General features: G+C 43.6%; 1 protein-coding gene across 1 annotated transcript in view; it reads left to right on the top strand.

Annotated features, from left to right (window-relative positions):
• Positions 1 to 9,832: 9,832 nt before the first annotated feature.
• The window catches only part of HDAC4 (histone deacetylase 4), a 152,946-nt gene continuing 138,426 nt past the window's right edge, over positions 9,833 to 24,352 (top strand). Inside the window, exon 1 of the mRNA XM_048506175.1 lies at positions 9,833 to 10,015. The gene's annotated coding sequence lies outside the window, so the exon portion shown is untranslated. The remainder of the gene's footprint in view (positions 10,016 to 24,352) is intronic.

Below are 24,352 nucleotides of genomic sequence, written 5' to 3' on the forward strand. Positions count from 1 at the left end.
TGTTACCCCTTCATATGTTGCACCCTCCCATATCTTCCCTGTATGTTCATTATAATACAATTTGTCATCAGAGCAGGAGGAGAAGTTAATATGTATTAGCCTATTAAGCATGCTCAATATGTACAATCTCATGCAAACCTTGCCCTTCAGCCTAGTCATCCAGCAGTCTTATCTTGTCCTGACACAAGCATCCTCCCTTATGACTCATCTCTTCATTCCTAATAGAAAACACATTTCTCGTTTATCACACCGCTTCATCTGAATCTGATCTAACTTTCTTTATGATTTGTTCTGCATATAGATTGAAGACATAGGGAGACAAGATGCATCCTTGCCTGACACCTTTGCCAACTGGAAACCATTCTATTGTCCATATTCTTTCCTATCTTCTTGTCCAGAGTAAAGGTTGCACATCAAAATAATCTGATGTTGTGGCACACCCATGTCTTTTGTAACTAATCATACCATTACATGATGCACATAGTCAAAACCTTTGCTGTAATATATGTAACCCAAGGTGATTTTCTCCTGAAATTCTCTCCTATGCTCCAGTAACCAATGTAAATTTACAATATGATCTCTAGTGCTTCTTACTTTTCTGAATCCATCTTGAGCATCTGGCATTTCTTATTCCATGTAAGGTAACAGTCTTTGTTGTAAAATTTTGAATATCACTTCACTCATGTGAGAAATTAATGCAATGGCCAGATAGTTGCTGCAGTTTTTGACATCTCCTTTTTTTAATTACAATGTAAATTAACCATTTTCAGTCTGTGGGTCATTGTTTTTGTTTTCCATATTTGTTGGCATATTCTTGTTAAGGTTTTGATGGGCTCCATTTATGTGGCTTGGAATAGCTCTATGGATATCCCATTTACTCCTGGCGATTTCACTTTCATTTCACTTTCTGAAACAGTAGGTTCTTATTGAATTATTTTTCTCAGAATATGTCATCCTTTAGTTTCTTCTTTATAGTTTTTCGAGGTATTGCTCCCACCTTTTCTTTAGTTTGTTCGGTTCAGTTAATGTATTTCCATGTTCATCTTTTAGTATGCTTAACTGCACTCTAAATTTCCCTTTGATTTCTTGTATCTTGTGGAACAGCTCTATCGTTCTTCCTTTTTGTTGTTCTTTATATCTCTTTATACTGTATATTATATTGTATTATATTATTATAATAGTTCTCTCTCAGTCCAATCCAGATCCCCAGGCAGCGTGAGGAGACAGAAAAAGCCCCCCCAAACCCCACCTCTAAGAGCCCTCCATAGGCTGGCATAAGTCCAGAACTCAGGCTGCGGTTCGATCAGCTGCAAAACTGGGTTGAAAGCTGAGTAATGTTGGCTCTATCCGTGGGAATGCCCCAATCTGCATCCCCTATGCTAGTGTCTGATTGGGATGCCAACACATCCCACAGTGACCCGCCCTTCTGGCTTTCACTGCCACAGAGCTGAAGGGTGGCTGCCCGCCAGAGCCTTAGCCCCCCTCTGCTGGCTCAGGTGCCCCTTGTGCCAGCAGAGGAATCACATGGGTTCACATGCACCCTTCTGCTGCTTCCTCAGGGCATTCGGGACCCCACATCTGGATTGAGCTCTGTCTCTGTGCCTACATGAGAGTTGCTGGAATGCTGCTTTTAGACTTTTGATTCAATTTCTGTTGCCTTTTACTTTGTATCTCATTAATTTTTAGCAATGTTAAGAGTTTCCTCAGTCATCCATTGAAGCTTTTCACTTCATTTTGCTACAAGCATAGTCTTTGCAGGAAAGTATAAGGGAAGGTGAAAGACCTCCACCTGAAGCCCTGAAGAGTCTTCCATGCAGAGTAAACAAGATAACAGGAGTCCAGTGACTCCTTAAGATACAGCTAGTCTTCCTCTTCCTAAAGATTAGTGCAAATTTATTCCAACATCCAGGTTATTAGAATAGATCTGTTCCAACGCAATGAAGCAATGCAAATTAAAATTCAGCAGGAGTCCGATGTACAAGTACGAAACAAACATTTATTCCAGCATAATTTTCTTAAGTCAGACTTTCCTTCACCAGAAATGAAGTCTGTTAGACTTTAAGGAGCTTCTGGTCTCCTGTTTTATTGTCATTGAAAGGGGTAGCTTGACAGTCAGTGTGGTGTAGGATAAGAGTGTTGGACTAGGATCTGGGAAACTCTGGTTCAAATCCCCCTGGGCCTCTCCTATGGAAGCTTGCTGCGTGACCTTGGGTCAGTCACTATCTCTCAGCTTAATTTACTTCACAGAGTTTTGGTAACGATTCCAAAGCAATGCAAGACAAGGAGCATTTAAACGTGACAGCTTTGGCTATGTAATTGCATTGCTGTTTATTTCCAAGTTGCCCTTGCTTGATACTTGAAGAGACGAAAGAGCAACTGAAATCCTACTTGATAATCTTTTGACCGACCCTCTAGAGAGGGAAGGGGCGGGGCTTAGGTCCTTTGAAACGGGAGACTTGCCGCCAGCTTCGTCCCGCTGTTGGGAACGATAACTACCGTATTACTTCTAGGCAAGCGGAAACTAATTTTTCGCGCGTCAAGTTCCCAAGGAGTTAGTAATAAGCGCCGAAGTTCTAAATGAAACTTGCGCAATATAACTTGCTGGCCATCAGGGGGCACCCCACAGCCCCCCACCAGGCAAACCTGAACCGAAATTATAAAAATAAAATAAATAAATAAATAAATAAATAAATATTCTTGACGCATCTTTGTACAAAAGAGGAGTGGAGCTGACAGGTTTCACTTAAAAGTTGGACATCTCCTCCAATAGGCTTTTTTTTTTTAAGTACAATTAATTTCCAGTCTACTCAGAAAATTTAGGCTGCAGTATCTCTTGCTTCCTTCAGATAGCTGTACAATCAATTGAACCTTTAATGGCATACACAGATAGCTATACGTATTTCTCCCTTCTTGCATTTTGTCCCCACAACAACTCTGATTTTAGGGTTGCCGCCTGACCAGAAATAAAATGTCCTAGTTATTTAATAGGGGCCGTGCGGAAGTGGGCAGCTGATGGTTTTTATGTCATGGAAGTATGTAATGCCACCTCGCATTTGTGGCAGATCAAACTGATATGAAAGGGATGAGTTTAAAAACTGGCAACCCTTAGGGATGTTTGGTTGAGAGAAGGTGACTGCCCTGAGGCAACCTTGCTGGTTAGGATGGCTTCGAGTCCAGCGCTGTCCTTGGACTTGTGGGTGCCCAGTTTGCATTAGGGCCACAGCATACATGGAGAACAGGTTTCAGTACCGCCTTCTTCATGTCATTTTCTTGAAATATTCCTAGGAGATGCGCCATTTGGGCTACGGGATGTTTATTCATTTGTTTGTTTATTCATTTATTTATGTTTATGTTTATTCATGTTTATGTTTATTTATTTTTGTTTATGATTATTGTTTATTATTTATGTTTATATATCATGTTTGTATGCATGTTTATTCATTTATTTAAAACATTTATTAGCCACCTTTCTTCCTTGCAAAACTCAGGGTAGTTAATGTAAAAATTAAGCAACAATTATTTTTTAAAAAACTAGAAGACAACAATTTAAATAAACTGACAGCCTCATCCCTGTCCTCCCCAGGTTCCATCCCCAAATTTCAAGGGGTTTTCGAACCTGGATTTGGCAACTGGCTGCTATTGCATACATGCCCCAGCCCGTTTCTTCTCCCATTCAACTTCTTGGGTTGCTTCATTATCATACCAATGATTTTATTGCACACTTCTTCAACTTGGAAACTAACTCTTTTTTCCCATCAGACTATTTGTCAGAGCAGTTTGAGCTTAACCCTTGAGCATTCACAGAGTGTAAACCCGCCATTCGCAAAGAAAAGGTGAAAATTCTTAACATAGCTACTTCTGTGAAGGGTGATATTTAGGGATGCCAACCTCCTGGTGGGACCTGAGACCTGTTGGAATTTCCAGCCTTGCTTTGCATGCAGCAGCAGCAAGAGCAGCATGGAATTCTGGGAAGCTGCATGGACATTCTAAAAGTGACAGTTAAAATCCGTTGGTAGGGTTCTGTTCCCTCACACACACACTAGAAGACTCCCTGACTGACTAACTAAAAGAAAAATGCTCTGTATACTGCTCTGTAAACCAAATGATATATAAAGTGCTCTGACTAGACTAAAAGATATTGTAACGCAACCAAACTGTAACAAACCATTAGCTGTGCATGTAACTATTATGTGATACTGTGTATACAATGTATCTCTCTCTCTCTCAGTTTAAGTAAAATTCTGCTTATGTTTTCATGAACTTCTGAGGTAAAACAGCTGGTCTTTTGACAGATAACTATTCTAATTTGATGTGCCGCACAATCCACGCTTCTGCCCGTTACTTTGCTTGACAGGATTATATATTCCAAATATACCTGTTGCCTTTCAGGACACCCCCCCCCCCCATTACAACTTATCTCCAACTACTGGAGAAAACGGATGCTTTGGAAGGTGGACTTCATAGCATTGCCCCTCACCGAGGTCCCCATCTTCCCCATCCTCTGTCCCCAAATCTCCAGGAGTTTCAGAACCTGGATTTGGTAATCCTTCCTCCCATCTCCTGCTGGTGGTCAGGGGACCTGGCAATGTTGCATACAGTATTGGTTGAAAGCATCTTGAAGCAAGTGCAGAAGAGATACATTTCTTGCCTGGCATTTCAGAAAAACAAGAGATAGGATGGAAAGTAGCCTGGGAGTGTTGATGTGGGATGACTGGAACTGTAGAAGAATGTTCTGCACATGTAACAATATTACTCACTTCTTTGTATGAGAGGTTTGGCTGCCAAAGAGCAGATGTGCCCCGCCTTTTTGCTTGTTGGAGTTCCCTTTATTTGAATAAAGTGTCACCCCTCGCTTGTGAGTCTCAACTGTCATGCCTTCTTGGGACTGCACACCAGACACATGACCCACTTGGTCAACAACACTAAGAAGTACCCCGTCTCTAGAGCCAGGACCCAAAGGGGCAGCTATGCAGGGCCCTGGCTTCCAAACCTTCTTTCCCAGTCCCCTTGTTTGTAGCTTGGAGCAAAACCCTGGCAATATCACCTCTCGTACCTGAGCTCAGCGGTGTTACAATCAAGTGGGGGCAGCCAAAGCCACAGCCTCCCACCAGCATGGCCCCTCACACACAAGGGGTATTGGTGTATGGGCAGTACTCTGAGATAGCTGCTGTGGGGAGGGGGCAGGGGCATACTGCCTACAGGAACAGGGGGGGAGATGACCCAGGGTGCAATGGTGGAAGGAGCAATGTCGCCCCCACCCTCCTTCTCCCCCATGCCAACCCGGCTCGTCGGAGGGACCTAGCTGGCCTGCCACTGTGGTGCACGTCCAAGCCACTCCCAAGCCCTGCCTCTGAACATGGGGGATGTAGGGCACCTGGAGGAGGTGTTGTCCCTGGGTGCCATCCCCCCCCCCCACACACAATACTCCTCTGGTAGGGGCCCAAGTTTTCAGTTCTGCAGTGGGCTGTAAGCTCATTCCTTTGGCAGTCTCCTTGCAACAGAGTGCTTTGTTGGGGGAAGGGGAGGAAAGCTCCTTCTTTTCAAAATAGAGTAGGTTGCCACATAACTCTTGAACTAATTCTGTTGCAGGAACAGAGCCCTGTGCAGCAGCTACTGAAGTGGATACTGCTGAGCAGGACAAGTAAGCAGGGTTTGGATAGTGCCATTCTCTACTGGGGGTGGAGGGAGGATGTTATCTACGGAGTTTTGCCCATGGGCCATATAATGCATTCCCTGGTGGACCGCAGTGGACGTGGTTGCACCCAGCAAGGCACTCTTGACTCTTGGATGTGTTGCTGTTTTGCTTTCCTGCAGGTGATGATTCAGCAGGGAGATCTCAGTGTGTGGGTAGTGTCATCCTCCCCACCGCCACACACACTCTGCTGTCCCAGCCTGCATCCTGGAATGAAGTGTTGCATCTAGCCAGTCTTTCCAAGTTCCACCTATGACTCCACCCCATTTAAAGCATGCTTTCCCAGGGAAGGCTTGGTCCATCTCCCCATGGCCCCAGAGGGGTGGCAACTTGAGCCATCAGACCTCACCATGCTTGTACCACAACTGTGTCACCATCTCTTTGGTTCTGGGTGGAGCTCCATGCCCCACCTCCTCCTCATTCCATCTGTAACTCCTCCTGAGGGTTGCCTGGGGATACTCCAAGAGAACGGGCTCTTGGGTGGCTGTGCAGGTCCCATAATGGTTGTCTGCCAAACACAGCAGGGCCTAGCAGCACCCTCAAGGATGACCTTTCATCACCCCCCCCCCCCAATTTTTTTGCTACAGCTATGTGAAGGGGAGATGGGCCAATAGGTGGTTTGGCTGAATGAACTGCTATAGTGGTGGTTAGAGTGTCACACGAGGATCTGGGAGCCTCAGGTTCAAATCTCCAGTTGTGTGTGTGTATGTGTGCGTGCATGTGTGCAGTATGTACTGAGGAGATGGCACCTTGATCCATGGCCCTGTTCCTTCTTTCCCATTTGTTATGACATGCACAGGGCTGGGTCCCTGGACCTGCCAGCCCATGGTTGGCTCTGCCCTTTCCATCACAGCCCTGCTGTTGCTCCTTGTGATCTGTATGAGATGCAATGTTGCGGTTGCTGAGGACACCACAGCAGTCATGGCTTCTGAGACCCTGCTTCTCTGAGATATATCTGTCTCCCAGTTCCTGCCACAACATTTTAGAGACTAGTGGCACTACTTGCTGGACAATCCTGATCCTTCTGTCTGTATGATAGTGGCAGACCTTCTCCTGGAAATTACTAAATGTCAGTAGATTTCCCTCCACTTAACATTTATTTTCTGTACTGTATATGGTTTTTTTACATCAGTTTTTTTTACTATTGTTGTACTGTTGTTTAAGCCAATAAAGGCTTGCTTGACTTGACTAGTGGCACCATTAGTGGTCAACCACTACAGTGCCGGCAGCCCTTAGAAATCCACTTTAAAAATGTATCTTCTTTTGTTAATTTGGGTATGTTTTTCAGGAAAAAATATTATTCTTTTTTCTTTATCCAGGTTCTCTGAGGTATAAATTTCTCTTTACAAGTAAACAAATTCATTCATTATTTCTCTAGAGTGGGTCATCAACATTTCAGTTTTTCATTTTTTAACCTTCGTGGGAAGGAAGTGGGTGGGTATATGGAAGAGGGCTACAATGCTGGCCTGCGGCGTCATGTCACTTGAGGTATAAAACTGAACGTGACATAGGTAGTTCTACGAATGGCTGGAAACTCTTATAGAGTTTCTGATAATTTCTAGAGCTACCCTTTGCCACTTCCAGTAAGCCAATAAGGATGCATGTTAATTTGTGTTTACTGCCTGAAAACCCTACCACCAGCTCATAGAACAGCATCTTCTCATTTCAGGTCAGTTAGGCTGGTGGGTATTGCTACCAGCAGTGGTCAATAAAGCCATGCCACACCTGTAGGGGAATTTGAAGTGTGGGGCCAGGCACTTTGGAAAGCTCTATGCAAATCTCTCCCCCACCCCTTCCTGCCTCAGGATGGATGTGGAGTAGCAGGGTAGCACACTAGGCCCACGGAGAGGATGGCAGTAGATGATAGTTAAAAGATCAAACTACCAATCAGAATGAGTAATTACATCAACACATAATACATAGACATACACCTTTCAGTTTTGCTATCTTGCCTGATGCCTACATCTCGTTTGTCCCATGGACTAGGAAAAGAAACAGAAAAGAAACCCGGGAAGACAGCTGTGATTACATTGGATGGGTGATAGACGGAGAATGCTGAGCTACATGAGAGAGAATGACTGTGAGAGACAGAGAAGACCAGTAACCTGTCACATGGCATCTTCATGGGAGAAGCTTGACCTTGTGATATTTGGGCAATAGTGCAGAACCAAGCAGGACTATGATACAGAACATTAATTCTGTGTGCATGCACATATATAAATGTACACATAGATAGATGAAGCTTCCTTACAAAGAGTCAGATCGCTGGTCTGTGAAGGTCAGAATTGTCTACAGTGACAAGCAGTGGTTCTCCAGTTTGTAGCACACAGTTTTATGAGGGAATCAGAAATTATTTATTCTTTTTCAGTTTGTTTTAAGAAGAATTTGCTTTTATATCCCACCTTTCTCTCCTGTAAGGAGACTCAAAGAGGCTTACAAGCTCCTTTCTCCTCCTCTCCCCACAACAGATACCTTGTGAGGTAGGTGGGGCTGAGACATTTCCAAAGAACTGTGACTAGCCTAAGGTCACCCAGCAGGAATGAAGGAGTGCAGAAACACATCTGGTTAACCAGATAAGCCTCTGCCACTCAGGTGGAGGAGTGGGGAATCAAACCTGGTTCTCCCGATTAGAACCCACCTGCTCTTAACCACTACACCATGCTGGCTCTCAGCGTAATGAACTTATACTTGCCACATCCATCTGAGTGGTTCTTTTCCAACACACCAGGGGATTTGTCAGTCAGAATCCCAGAAAATAGCTTGGTCTTGTACAGCTTTCTGTCCAAGGGTGGTTGCTCTCCTATTCCCTCTCACAGTGCCTCCTTAGTGCTAATAGATAGCTCATTCTATTACTTGGTTTTGTGGCTTCCACTCTTGGTCATAGGAATGCTCAGACAAAACAAAGATTGTGTGTCTTGGTCTATCAAGATAATGCAAAACTGCATGCTTGTGCAGCCTCAATTTGGCTCAGGGCTGTGCAGGAAAGGGAATGGATTTATACTTCACTTGGTTCTGCTGGCTATTTCTGCTATTTTAAAGGGGAGAAGGTAGCTGGTTTTGAGTAGCCCTTAAAGCAAAAAAGGTTTCCCTCCTCACACAGCATGGAGCCAAAAGTGTGCCGGGAACCTTTCTCTTCTAGGATAGTGGACAAGGAGAAAGATTCTCCACACACACTTCCTTGGGTTGTAGTGCTTGCTGCTTCCTGTTAGTGGAATGACATTTATTTCACCCTTGTGTGTCACTGGGAAAATGGGTATTCTACTAGCAGTGTGTGCATGGGGGTGGAGGGATTTGAACCCTTGCTTACCTCTTGTTTTATGGGCAACAATATCATGTTGCATGAGTAAGTAAATATACTGTGATGTTGGTAAATTACATATCAACACATTTTATTCGATTTGTTGAATAACCAAACCAGTAAGCACGTTTTAGATTTCACCAGATGTCTTCTTCTGAGAGGATGCTAAGGGGGGAGATGGTATGAAACATGTACGTACACAAAACAAAAGGGGGGAGGAAAAGACCATTTTGTGCAGGGTGCAAGATTTTTGCTGCAATCTGTAATAGCATTAAAATAGAACGGGAAAGGTATTTTGCACACTCATCCTGTCGAAGTCAGTCTCAGTGTGCTTAAGAGGTTTCCTTTCACGTTCAGTGTGTTAGTACCGCAGCTGCTCGGAGAGGTTTGCTTTCACAGTGCGTTAGTACTGCAGCTGCTCCATCAAACGCGTTCCCCCATGAAACCCCCTGGTGCGAAACGACCAGGCATCTGTATGCGTTTTATTCCCAATAAACCGAGTAGCACCCCCGGAGTATCACAGCCGCAGTTGTGAAATCACAGCAGGTAGCGCTTCCTACACAGCGTGCGTGACAAACAGAGCAAAAGGGCCAGGCTGATCCGGCATCGCTTTTCCTCGACGTGCGAAATGTGAGAACCGTCGCGAGGACTCCAGGTGGGCACCTCCTGCTTTCCTCAACACGTCCCAGGCAACCAAGGACTCATCCTCGCTCCACTTCCGGCGGAAAAGAAATGGGAAGGGGGAGGCAGAGAACGCGCGAAGCAAACGATTCTATTAATAGCCCCGTTTCTTGATTGGCTGCTGGGAGCAAAAGAAAAAAAAAAAACGTGGTTTGTACCACGTGACTTTCCATCCGAAAACTCCAAGATGGCGGGTCCCGTCAGGGGCTGAGTACGTTGGCGGCGCGCGCACCCTGGTGCTGGCGCCCCCGGCCTTTCCTTCCCGGTTTTCTCGAGGGCGGGTCGTTCGTTCGGTCCCCATCCCGGCCGGCGCCGGACGTAGCCTTCATTGTTTATTCAAACAGGTCAGTGCCCGGCGTGGCGGTTCCCCGCACAGAGACCGTTATTATTTCGCAGTCGTTAGCGCCGCTTTTTCTTTTAAAGGGAAGGGGGCGGCGGCGGATGTTTTTTTTAATTTTTTTGTCCTTCGGCTTTAAACCGGTGGCGAGGACCCCTTTAAGGGAGTGGTCGCTTGAGCGCGCGGGCTGGCGTGCGCGTTTCCCCCTGTAAAAAAGCGTGTTCTTTTGCTTCGAGAGATTGCGGGGGAGGAGACGAAGGGAGGGGGGAACGGAGCCGAGAGATGACAGACACCTCAGCGCGCCAACGAGGGCCCCGCTGGCGGCATCGGCGGGCGCCCGCGAGCCACTGGCGTAGCCGTCGCTGGTAATTGGCTGGGCGAGGAGCTCGTCACGGGCGGAGGGCGGAGCCGGGCTGCTTAGCCGCCTGTTCTTGTTGAACGGCGGGGCGGGGCTGCGGGCCCTTGACGGACACCTGCGCCGGCCTCTCCCTCCGTCGGTGGAGGGAACCGCCCTTTCAGCTGACGAGGGGAGCGTGCGCTCCGGGCCCTCTCCCCCCCTTTGGTGAATGAAGTGGATGGGGCCAAGAGCCGCGCCCGTCTGTTCCCACACAGATCCCGCCCCCTCCTTGCTTGGAGCGACCAGCCCGAAAGGTGAGAGCGTATAACGGAGAGAGATGCTGCGGAGCGCGGAAACGCCCGTTCAGGGGCGGCGGGGGTGGGGTGGGGGTGGGGGTGGGGGGTGAGGAAGGAAGGAAAGGCCGAGAGTGTCGGAGCCCCGAGGAGAGCAGCCGAAGGGGCGGGAAATGGCGCTTCCCTCCTCTGCACCGAGGCGGCTGTCAGTGCCTCGGGTGCGGAGGGAGGAGCGGGGAGAGGCAATTGCATTTCAGTCGGTTTCAATGAGGGTCCTCCCCTTGCTTTTTCAGCATCCAAAATAACTGGAATATTCTGGCGCATTAAAGATGGAACGGATATATTATGTATAAAGATGTTTTTCTCTGGTGTGTGTGTGTGTGGGGTGACTACATTCATTAGATGCACGAAGTGGTTCTCTTGAGCATGTCGGCTGGCAGCGCGTGTGCCTTCCTTCGGTCTGGCTCCGTAAAGGCCTCTGGGTCCCGGTGTTTACATTCTTTGTACTCAGTGGTGGCTCATGCCGTGTTGCTTTCTGCCAAGGGAGAGTAACGCGGTGCATCTGGTGGCCTGGACTCCAGCCCATGAATGTTTACTGTGGAATACATCTGCTAGCATATTGGGTCTGACAGGTGTATTGTCGAAGGCTTTCACGACCAGAATCGACTGGTTGTTGTGGTTTTTCCATCCTGCGGTCAGGTGGTTTTTGCTCCTAACATTTTGTGCACGTCTGCAGCTGGCATCTTTGGGGGCAAGTCACTGTGAGGTGCGAAGATGCTAGCCATAGATGCGGAGAAAAATTACCAGACCGTGGCCAGACAGCCCACAAAACAGGTGCCTTTGCTCATAACCCTCTGTTTGTTTTTTTTAACATAGGGGGATTATATTGTTCATTCTATCTGTTACCTTTTCCTGACTTGCAGTAGTACATTGGTGTTAATTTAAATGGACATAGTAAGTGTGTTTATGTGTATAGCTATACGTTCAGAGAAAGGCTCTATTTAACACCACTGATTATACCGTATGCTGACTTTTCCAAAAGAAACTCAGACATGGTATAGCATATGATTTTCATTTTTGCTCTACAAAAGCTTATATAATTTGATGGGTGAATTTGTGGTGGGGTTATTTTACCTTGACTCTCCCTCTCTCTTTGGCATAGCATAGTGGTTCTGAACCTGGGAGTCGAACGACCCTTTCACAGTGGTCGCCTAAGACTCTGCATCAGTGTTCTCCATCTGTAAAATGGATAAATGTTAGGGTTGGGAGTCACCACAACATGAGGAACTGTATTAAAGGGCATTAGGAAGGTTGAGAACCACTGGCATAGCACCTGAATTCTTATATACTGTATGCATTTTGTTTTGATCTACATTGTGTGCTCCTCTGAAGTAGATACAGCAAATTGGACTGTGTGTAAGGTGTCAAAATCTTCTATTTTTTTCTGCAACAAGTTACTATGACAAGTAAATCTGTTGCAGTGTCTTAACTATTTGGCTAGCATGCTCAGGGATATTAGAACTGAGAAACCAAGTGTTTCATTGCTTCATTGGATCAAAGTTGATCTGAAAATATTGAGAACTGAAAAATAAACAGAAAAGATATTGCTAGAATTTGAACTCTGTAGGACAGATGATGTTTTAAATATATATCTGAGGATCTTGCATCAGTATTTGTCACAAATTTGACTCTGTACAAATGTTGCTATAGTAACTTTTGACTAACTGTTTCAATTAGATTGGTAAGTCAAAATACTGAAGTATGAGATTTATAGCTCATGGTCTTGGACTGTTCATTCTTCTGGCAAATTAGTAGTTTATATCCTTGGCTGGGTTGAGGACATAGACATGCATGGGGTTACTCTCACACATTACAGCAGTCATAGTGGAGTAACTGCTGTTAGTTTTTTCCATCTGACTGAATGAGACTCCAGTATGCTTGCAATTTACACTGCCTGTTTTTAAGCCAGCATATGCATTTTAGGGGATGTTTCTTTTTTGGCCTGTTCTCTCAGTCTCTAGGACAGGGGCCTTCAAACTATGGCCCTCCGGATGTTCATAGACTACAATTCCCATCAGCCCTACCACTTTGCCATGCTGGCAGGGGCTGATGGGAATTGTAGTCCATGAACATCTGGAGGGCCATAGTTTGAAGACCCCTGCTCTAGGACTAGCTGTGTACTTCAGACAGATGTGATTTTTCATTTGTAGGTACAGGGCCTTTATAGTCTGCACTTCCTTCCTCAGAAAGTGTATTGACTCTGGCTTCTCTACTACTGTATTGGTTGAGAAAGCCTGTCTTCCATGGTGTTCCTTGTCATTTGAGCTTGTGGCAATTTCCATTGAAGGAGTAACAAGCATTCCTTCTTGAAATTATGTTCTTGTCTACCTCTCCTTTCTGGTTTAAATATGTAAGAGTCTGTTGGGTCAGACCACTGCTCCATCTAGTTCAGCATGCTGTTTCATAGATGGAGCAGTCAGTTGCCCTGGAGGGCAAACAAAGAGAGAGCAGAGACCAAGACCCTTCTTTACTTATACCTTCCAGTACTGGAGTTCAGCGGATTACTGTCTCTGAATGTGGAGGTTCTCTTCAGTCACTATAATTAGTAACCATAGATGGAATTCTCCGTGAACCTCAATCCGTTTTAAAACTATCTGTCCTCATGGCCATCACTAGCTTCCCTGACAACGAGTTCTACAGTTGACTTGTTAGGAAGCATTTCTTTTTAAGAACATAAGAACTAGCCTGCTGGATCAGACCAGAGTTAATCTAGTCCAGCACTCTGCTACTCGCAGTGGCCCACCAGGTGCCTTTGGGAGCTCACATGCAGGATGTGAAAGCAATGGCCTGCTGCTGCTGCTGCTCCTGAGCACCTGGTCTGCTAAGGCATTTGCAATCTCAGATCAAGGAGGATCAAAATTGGTAGCCATAGATCGACTTCTCCTCCATAAATCTGTCCAAGCCCCTTTTAAAGCTATCCAGGTTAGTGGCCATCACCACCTCCTGTGGCAGCATATTCCAAATACCAATCACACGTTGCGTGAAGAAGTGTTTCCTTTTATTAGTCCTAATTCTTCCCCCCAGCATTTTCAATGTGTGCCCCCTGGTTCTAGTATTGTGAGAAAGAGAGAAAAATTTCTCTCTGTCAACATTTTCTACCCCATGCATAATTTTATAGACTTCAATCCTATCCCCCCTCAGACGTCTCCTCTCCAAACTAAAGAGTCCCAAACGCTGCAGCCTCTCCTCATAAGGAAGGTGCTCCAATCCCTCAATCATCCTTGTTGCCCTTCTCTGCACTTTTGCTATCTCTTTGATATCCTTTTTGAGATGTGGCAACCAGAACTGAACACAGTACTCCAAGTGCGATTGCACCACTGTTTTTTATAAGGGCATGACAATCTTTGCAGTTTTATTATCAACTCCTTTCCTAATTATCCCCAGCATAGAGTTTGCCTTTTTCACAGCTGCCATGCATTGAGTTGACATTCCCATGGAACTATCAACTAAGACACTCAAATCCCTTTCCTGGTCTGTGACTGATAACACTGACCCTTGTAGCGTGTATGTGAAGTTTGGATTTTTTGCCCCTATGTGCATCACTTTACATTTTGCTACATTGAACTGCATTTGCCATTTTTCAGCCCACTCATCTAATTTATCAAAGTCCACTTGGAGCTCTTCGCAATCCTTTGTGGTTCTCACCACCCTACATAATTTGGTATCATCTGCAAACTTGGCTACCATGCTACCCACCCCTACTTCCAGGTCATTTATGGTTTGGGATGCGGATAGCATCCTAAGAGGCAGGAACGAAATTGTTCCTTCCACCCCTGAATGGAAGGGGAGTGCCCACCCTCTTCAGTTCTTTTCAGAGAGTACACAAATTCTTCAGCTCCATGGGACAACAGATCTCAGAGAGCGGCTAGATGGTGTCTAACCCTGATGGTTGCATCTTTTTTTGTCTTCAAGTCATAGCTGACATATGGCAACCTCTAAAGGGGTTTCCAAGAGACATAGGTGGTTTGCCTTTTCCTGCCTCTGTGTCACGACCCTGGCGTTCCTTGTTTATCTCCAGCCCGTACCTGCCAGGGTAAACCCAGCTTAGCTTCTGAGATCTGATGAGATCAGGCTAGCCTGGGCTATCCAGATTAGGCTGGTTGCGAGCTAAGCCAGTCCATGAACAGCGGCTCTTCAGATGCTCAGGGAACTTACACCCTTATCAAAGCCTCTGTCAGCATGGCCAATTGGCCATGCTGGTAGGGGCTGATGGGAATTGTAGTTCCTGAACATCTGGAGAGCCGCAGGTTCCCTACCCCTGATCTAAACACTTTAAAACTAAATAGCAGATGTTGCTAGCTCAAAGTTTTTCAGAGCAGCTTGTTCACACTGTGTTACCTGTATGTAGTTCATCTATATATTGTCTCTTTGACTACATGTGGAAAGCAAATGCGATATGATGTAGGCAGAAACCATGTCAACCAAGTCAGCAAGTCTTCTCCAGATACTTTGATTCTGAAAGGATGGTTTGTCTCAGTGTTATAGACCAAACAATATACATAAACAAGTAGCAGCCCTGGTTTCTGTAGACCTGAGTATAGTTAGTTTTCCCATTTCCAGGCACCTAGCCATTAAAGTTTCCATAAGGGTGCATCATTATCTAATCCACCAGCAATTCCAAGGTTCCCACTATGGATGTTACGTGTGCTACAGTCTCTGAATAAACCATTGAGCCACTGTGAGAGGTGTTTTTCATATTTCTGACACTTAAAATACTGTTCATAGTGTGAATTACTTTAGCAAGAAGAATATCTAATTTTGGGAACACTATTTTTCTCCAGGGATTGTGCATCTCCCATAGATCCAGATCCTACATTTGTGTCTAAAGTGAATTCAGTCACCCTCAAGGCACAGGAAGTATTTCTATCATCCTTCTGTCCTGAAAGCACCGGAAGTATTCCTATCATTTTTCTGTCCTATTCCGTCATGCCCCAAAGGAAAAAAAACCCTCTAGCATTCTCTGTATATGCGGAAGGACTTGCATATGTACACTAGAAGAGCTAAACCAACCATACATTCAGAGACCTTGTTCATAGCATATTGCCTAGTAGTGCAGGGCAAAAAGGTTTCTAGAGCTACTTGTAGCAGGTGTCTGAAAAGAGTTCATATCAGTAGCCTCCTCATCACAAGGCCTTGTCTGACCTGAAGCTATCATGGCACATTCTACCAGAAGTGTATCTTGCATGGCAGCCTTCCAGACAAATGCCTCAATGGAAGACATATGCAAAGCAGCAACTTGGGCATCCAAGTCAACGCTTGTCAGGCATTACAAAATGGACAGGATGGCAGCAGCAACTGCATCCTTTGGCAGAAGGGTGCTGTAGCAAGTGATGTAATCAGGCCAGTGTCTGTGGTTGGCATTATGGAGTAGGGGCGAGCGCAATTATTTTTATTTGGTAAATTTCAGGTTTGGGTTTTTAAAACCCCAAAATAAAGCCAAATAAAGCTGATTCATGCTGGCTTTATTAAGTTTTCACCAAAAACTTTCAGGGTTTTAAAATCCGAACCTGAAATTTTCAGGTTCTCCCTGCTGTGGCTTCTCAAGTCTGAACACCGTGGGGGAGAACTTCAACTGACTGCTGAGCTTGGGGGTGACTAGTTCAGAATTCAGTTTTCTTCATCCCTCAGTGATGAGGACTTGAGAAGCCGTGACGGGGAGAACTGATTGCTGAGCTTGGCTGTGCCAAGCTGAACATTCTCTCTCTCCCCCACTCCCTTGCAAGTGTTTCCCAAGTCCATGGGGAGTCCAGCATTCAGCTGTTCTCCCTTCACTGCTGTTTCCCAAGTCCACAGGGGTGGCAGGGGGCACTTGAACGAAATGCTGAGGTCAGCATTCAGTTCAAGTTCTCTTCCATCCCACTGTCATTTCCCAAGTCACGGGGATTTGGGAAATGGCGACAGGAGAGCACTTTGCTTCTGTTTCCCAAGTCTACAGGGACGGGGGGTGGGGGCAGTTGGACTGAATGCTGGGCTCCAGCATTAGGTTCCAGTGCTCTTCCACATCCCACCCCCATTTCCCAAGTCCATGGAGACTTGGGAAATGGTGGCAGGGGGGCATTGGAATGGAATGCTGGACTCTGGACATCCCTTGTAATGGACGGTGTATATCCTTTATCTGGTTATGATAATACAGTGTCTCCCAAAAGTACTCAGCTGCTCAGTAATGGCAAATAGGAGAGCCAGCCTGGTGATGTGATTTGAGCTTTGGGCTAGAATCTGGGTGACCCGGCCTGCCATAGATGCTCCCTGAGTGACATTGGGCCAATCACACACATTCAGTCTAACCTATCTTACAGCGTTGTGTGGATAAAATGGAGAAGGGGTGAGTGATGTAAGCCATTTGGGGTCCCGGTTAGGGTTAGTGGTGTACAGATGAATTAAAATAAAATACTGCCCAGTAAGGTGGGTGGGCACCCAGTGCAGCAGTTTCTTGCAACAGTAGAGGTGACTGAAATGGAGAAGGGAAAGGTTTGCATTTGGTCCTGCCTCTATCTGTTGCTGTTGATTCTGTTTGGGTGAGATGTGTAAATGGTTGCAGCACCGTGGAGAAATCTGGGAGGTCAGTCTCTATCTTGTCCTGCCTAAGCAGGTACAGTACTACGACTACCTGTTAGAGCCCTTTGCTCTTTCTGCTACTGCAAACTAGAGTTGGCGGGGTGGTGGTGACAAATTTTGGCAACGAATGAGCCAGAATGCTTGTAGTGAGATGTTTACATTTCAAGGAAATGGCGTGGGTTTTCCTATTGTGTTCAGAGCAAGAGTTCTCTTGTTATCATCTTGACAAAGCTCATCACCGCTACCCATTTCATTTCATTGGTCTGATTTTTCATTCTGGAAATGTAACATTTTTGCAGCAGCATGGATATATGCAGTTTTTAAGGAGAAAGGACTGGCTCTAAATTTCAGAAAACATTTCTTAAATGTTCTGTATTTTTTAAATCATAGTGAACTGATTGCTTATGATCTGCTAAAAGAAACATGAGCTTTTGTTAACGCATTGAGGTTGATTTCTGAAAGGTAATTTGTGAAAGGGATGGGTTTTTCTGGTTCTATGTTTTAAACTTGGAGAAAAAGGTATAAGAACCTGTAAACACCTGAATAAAGAGGGTACATATCAGAAATCTGTTCATAAAAAACCGTCCTAGACCAGTATTTCAGATTTTGAAAAGAGGTATGTTCAGAAAAAAATTGTTAAATAGTTTGGTTTTATAAAGATACATCGAATTAGAAAGTGTTTGGGAGATAAATGTTGTGTAAATTTTAATTAATATGCAAAATAAAAAAGTACACTTTTTGCATTAAATGGGTAAAATCTTAAAAGCATTTTCCTTATTTCTAAGAAAAACGGACATTGGAGTGTTCCCAGCATTCATCTAAATTTACATTAAAAAAAATTCTGTTGAGAGTTGCAAAGAAGTTCTGTGGATGTGACCGTTTCCCCTGATTCCCCCCGCCCGGCCTTTTTCCAGGCCTTTTCATGTCTAGACCAGAAAGGTTGTAAAAATGATTTTAGATTACAAAACAGCACAGAATGTAAGCTTGGATGCTTATTTACCAGAAAACGATCATGCAAAATAATTAGCTTTGAAAAGATTTTATTTTGAAGAGCAATCACCAGTAAGAAAAAGCTTTCTTACCATTTATGATGAACATGTGAATGATAGTTCTATATATATTTACTCAAAAGTAAGCCCCACTGTGTTCAAGTGTGCCTCATTCCCAGGCAAGTATCTATAAGATTGCAGCCTATAAAAAAGAAATTTAGGCATAGTATATTCCAGTGTATCTTGGGGTAAAAGAATCCCCCCCCCCCAAATGTCAGTGTTGACATAAGTAACTGATTCAGAGTACTACACATCCAGTACTTGAAATCACATTTTGACATGATGATGCAGAATATTTCATTTCTCGTATAGATACACCTTCCCCCTTTGCATATTGAATAACTCACACCTGTATTGTTCCTTTTAAAGCTTTTAAAAGATATTGAAAGAAAATAGGATTAGAACCTAAGACATTAGAATACTAAACATTTCCATGAATTTTGAAGGAAAATTACAGTTTTTGGTGTCATTGCGTATTTTCTACCTCAAGAACAGCTCTCAGATGAAGATATTAGACCCAGGATAGTAATAGTCTTGGCTGATTTTTTTTTGGATGTTTCAGAGGAAGATATGGAGATGAAAGTTGATAATGTCTAGAAAATAAATTCCCAAGAGACACTATGGTTCATTTTATGAAGAAGAAGATTAGAGATCAAATCCTGCAGCAACATTTTGATACAAGATTGAAAATTGCCAGTAGGGATATAAATATTCTAAAAGAAATCCATATTTGAATTTTGTGCATGAGAAAATAATATACCCTCGTAACTGAAATATTAACACAGAAAAATATTATGTTTTGTGGGAAAAAATGAAAGGTGTATCTTTTACTTTGAAACAACACCGATTCAGAGTGAATATGGACTGAAAGGCACAAGAATTCCTTGGAAGTTGGTCCAGAATTTCTGTTTTTTCAAATAATATTCTATGTCCAGGTTGGTTTATCATGTGTTCTGCTATTGCTGATTTTTCTGGCTGAAATAGTCTGCAGTGCCTTTCGTGTTCTTTGATACGTGTCTGTGCACTGCGTTTGGTGGTTCCTATGTAGACTTGTCCACAGCTGCATGGTATGCGATAGACTCCTGCAGTAGCTAAAGGGTCCCTCTTATCCTTTGCTGAACGTAGCATCTGTTGAATAAGAAATTCTGGACCACTCTGAAAGCCACTACGTCAGACTACACAGAGAAGCAATTGAAATCCATAAGCACATGGACAATTTTAACAGGAAGGAAGAAACTATGAAAATGAACAGAACTTGGCTGCCAGTGTTGAAAAATACTAGAGTCAAGACAGTGTCTAACCAGCTCCACACAAACACAGAATGACCATAGACAAAAGAAACAAAGGCCAGGATACTTCTATTCAGATGCTCCCACCAGTGACCTTGCTATCTCCAGTGATACTCCCAGGCTATAGTCTTCATTGTTACTCATACTTCTATTCAGATGCCCTCAACTATTGACCTGGTTGCCTTCTTTGTTACTCACAGACAAGGTTTCTCCACCCACCCTGGACACTCCAACAGATATATACTCCACTTGCTTTCCCTACATCAGATCCTCTGAAGATGCCAGCCACAGATGCAGGCGAAACGTCAGGAGAGAATGCTGCTAGAACACAGCCATACAGCCCGGAAACCACACAGCACCCAAGTGATTCCGACCGTGAAAGCCTTCGAAAATATATTGACTGATTTTTTGATGTAGTTTGTTTTTTTACAAACCATAACACTGTAACAACAGAAAGTAGAAAAAACACAGAATAGAAGTATATGGATCTGCATTAGTTATCAATAATACTGAAGGAATTTTAAAAAAACAATTTACGATAAGAAGTAATAGCATTTTGATGTAAAAGTTGGCAAGTCTTTTTGACTATCTTATTATAACTTGGTTTAGAATTGCTTATCAATATTAGTAATTGTAAAAAAATACAACTGTGTTTATACACTTATATGTTGAAATCATACCAGCTGTATTTTGGATTAAATAACGCTACATCTTATAATATCTAGAACTGGATTCACATTTTTCTTTAAATTCATGTACAGGTCTTCTGTTTCCAAAACTGGTTTTTTTCGCCATTCAGTAGTATTCTCTTGTTTTGTCCTCCCAAATCTCTCAGGAGGAGATATTTCCTGTTTTCCAGGTAGAAACATAAATGGTTCTTGCTCCTGTTATTTACAAAAACCATTCTTGGTGCTCTCTAAGGACACCTGCTGTTACCTTTAAAATTTTCCTTATCTTGCAGCTATTTGGATATTTAATATTTTTTCTTTTCATTAACTTCTTGCCATGATTTTGATTTTCCCTCGGTTGTTAATCATATCTTTGTATAATTTAAAATTATTGTTCTTTTGGGTTTTCACATCCTAATTGGCTTTTACAGGAGACACTAAAGGTGCAGTTGGCATGCTGAGACATTTGTGTGTCTTTTTATTCCAAACAAACCTTTCCTTATTGCATATTTTTCTTAAATGTTTCTCTCAAAAGTGAAAGCTTTTTGGTCATATATAATTGTGTATACAAGTTTTCAAATTATATGCCTCTATTAATCTTTTTCTTAGACATTTGATCTGAACATCTTATTGATAAGCTCATAGACTTTCTGCTTGAAAGTTGGTGCCTGCTGGGAGGTTGGAATAGACCTGAAATGGATAGATGTTTCTGAAAACAATGTTTGTTATGATGGATAACCAACATTTCATTGACATATGGAGACAGGAAAACAGTAATTCAAGGAAGTATAAGTATATCTTGCACTCCAGCAGAAGGAGAAGAGCGTCTCACCCCTTCACTCCAACAATGTATCAGATCCCAGACTCCACCCTCCTTTGACCAGGTCAGGCTGGGTCAAGATATCATTTCCCCCTAGGTCAGGTAGCATTTCCTGATGTTTCTCTGGGATTTCTAAGTCCTCCAAATCTCTGGTACCTGGTTGGAGAAGGGGAGGCAAAAGAAAAAAAGGGAGGGGGGAGCCATTTCTCCACACAGCTCTTTATTTCTTCATAACAACTATATCAAAATGACAACATACAGTAATAGCGGCAAATGTATTCTGCTCAAATTTGCCAGTTTCCCTGGACATTCTTTTAAGAAACACGATGAAATCAAAACTTTTACCAACCTGAAGATCCTGCCTCTTCAAACACCTTCCTTTTGTCATCTTCATCAAAGTGCTTCCATGATGATGTTTCATTCATCTTATAAGGCCTTCATTTCTTTGTTGCAGGGTTTGCATTTTGCCTTCATGCCTGCTTTACCCATAGCTACAGGAACTTCATTAAAATATTCCCAAACATCCTCCCCTTTTAGCCTGCCATTATAGGTTTTCTCCTCCAAGGAGAAAATACTATGATAAACTTCAGGCCGCACGCGCACACACACACATTTCAGATTTATGGAGTATTCTACTCAAAAGGTCTCACTTTCATTTTTACTGCTTGTCCCTTCTTCCACATGCTGAGCTTCTTGTCCAGATCTATAAACGTAGCACTAAAGAAGTAAGTGGTTGATTCTGTGTACATAGATTTTCAAAGGAACAAGGTCTTTTTCTCAACTGTATGTTTATTTTATAAAATATTTACTGTGAAGAAACATGTTAACTCTGCAGTCACTAATTCACAGTTCTGAGAAATGTAAAACCAAACATCTGTGGTAATATCTTCTAGATGGAAAAACTACCCAAAAGATTTTAAAGAAAACATTGGGAATAGAATAATGGAATTCATTTACCAAAAAAATTAAACATTGCATGAACGTACAGCTTCATGCTACATAGTTAAAAACTAATCCTTATTGCAATGTGAATAACTTTTGGACTATAATATATCTTGAACAGAAAACTATCTTTAGTTAGATTTTTCCTCAAAAAAGCATTTTATTTTTGAAAAATCCAGTTTAAATTAAAAAAATCATTTTTAAATAAAAAAATCCAATTTTAAAAAGATTTTTAATTTTAAAAATAATTTATTTTAATTCCTGGTTCCTGGAAACAGGGTTTAGAATTAAGAGAAGAGACTATTAGCAAAATGTCCATTTCTGCTTTATATTCCACACAATAAAGTCCCATTTGTTTGCCTAAAACGGCTTTTTTAAAAAGAAGCAGGCCATGAAACTCTCTTGTTAATACAATTATAAAGTGACTTTTCCCACAAGATTCATTCTTGGCCTATAGTGGTTCTAAGTCTTTCTGTGCTGTCTTGCCAGCTACAAATCTGGTTGGGCAGGATCAGCTTTGTGTAAATCTTCGAGATCCTCGTATCTTCGAGACCGCATCACCCCATATGTTCCCACACGGCCTCTTCGTTCGGTAGAGGCCAATCTACTGGTGGTCCCCGGCCCCTCGATGATGCGGCCCCTCGATGATGCGGCTGGCCTCCTTTACAGCCCTGGCCCCGGCCTGGTGGAACGCTCTCCCACCAGCTGTTCGGGCCCTGCGGGACCTTGGTGAGTTCCGCAGGGCCTGCAAGACGGAGCTGTTCCGCCGGGCCTTTGGAGAGTCCCAGCCTTTGATGGAATGGGTTGCCCCCCCTTCCGCTGGTCTCTTCCGCTGGCCCTTCCGCTGGCCCCTTCCAGCTGGCCTCTTTCGCTGGCCCTTCCACCGGCCTCTACATCCTGGGCCTATAACATTCCTATCTAGGACTCTACCGCTTCTCCCTGAGGGGGGTGGAAGAATTTCTAATATTAGGCACCGGGCGCCACCTACACCTATGCCTATATTTATTTTACATTTAAATGCTAATGTTTAGCTAGTTTTCGCTGCTTTTATAAGTTTTAGCCTATTTATGATGTTTTAAAATTGTATTTATTATCTGCTGTATAATCACCTGAGCCCTCCTTTGGGATGGGAGGCTAGTCCTAGAAGCCCAAAGTATAAATAAATAAATAAATAAAAATAAATAAATGATCAGGTTGGGAGGAACAGTAAGAGCTCTATCAGATGGCCTTCTCAGAGCCTACTTGCTTCTTTTCTGTATTTCAGAAGAATAAGACCACCCTCATAATGGCCTTTCAGGTGCTTACAGAGTTGTTTGTAGGATCCTTGCTGTGTAGTGGGAATCTGCAGGTAAAATCCCTTGGTAGCATCATCTAACATCACTTCCAAGTACTGTGTCGAGTTCTGATTACTTCACTCATTCAGAGACTAGAAGCTCAAAGTTATCCAGATAACTCTCTGTCTTCCAGCCCATCTGAGTGACCAGTAAATATCTTCTCAGGTTTTTGTCATCTTGAAGCTGCTGCCACAGGTTGTAATGCATTTATTTAAGGCAGCAACTTTAATAAAAGGTTTCCAAGAGGTCATCTGTTGCCACCAGCACAGAACTTAATAACAGTTATAGCATTTAAACATCCAACTAGAAACAATCCAAACAGTCTGTACAACAGCACTGTCCATGGGTATATAATTTTAAAACATATTTTACAGAATAGGAGATGAAGTGCAGGTCTGGCAGTCTGGCACAAGCCCAGCACTGGAGGAAGAATGTTTGCCAGGAGCAGGTCTGAGGCAGCTGCCAGGTGCACAGTGTTACAGACTGTCTGAATAGCAGTGTTTATAAGCATCTGGAAGTATTGTCGAAGGCTTTCACGGCCTGATTTAACTGGTTCTGGTGGGTTTTCCGGGCTGTGTGGCCATGGTCTGGTGGATCTTGTTCCTAACATTTTGCCTGCATCTGTGGCTGACATCTTCAGAGGTGTATCACAGAGGGAAGTCTGTTACATTCTTCCCTCTGTGATACACCTCTGAAGATGCAGTGAAACATTAGGAACAAGATCCACCAGACCATGGCCACACAGCCCTGAAAACCCACCAGAACCATCTGGAAGTATGTTGCTGCTTGGAAGCGACACATTTCATTGCTACTGACCTTGTGCTTCCTGCTCTGAATTGTTTGCTCTGTCTTGGCCTTGGCTTGAACCTTTGGAGTTGTGCTCTTGGATTATTCTGGGACTTACCACTGAGAATTTGAGAACTTTTGCTGCTTCACCCTTGGAAATGGACTTTAACAGCTGAAACTGTGTGTGTGCAGATACCAGAGAGACATGATG

This window comes from Sphaerodactylus townsendi, linkage group LG01, assembly GCF_021028975.2.
Source record: "Sphaerodactylus townsendi isolate TG3544 linkage group LG01, MPM_Stown_v2.3, whole genome shotgun sequence".
NCBI classification, from domain to species: Eukaryota; Metazoa; Chordata; class Lepidosauria; order Squamata; family Sphaerodactylidae; genus Sphaerodactylus; species Sphaerodactylus townsendi.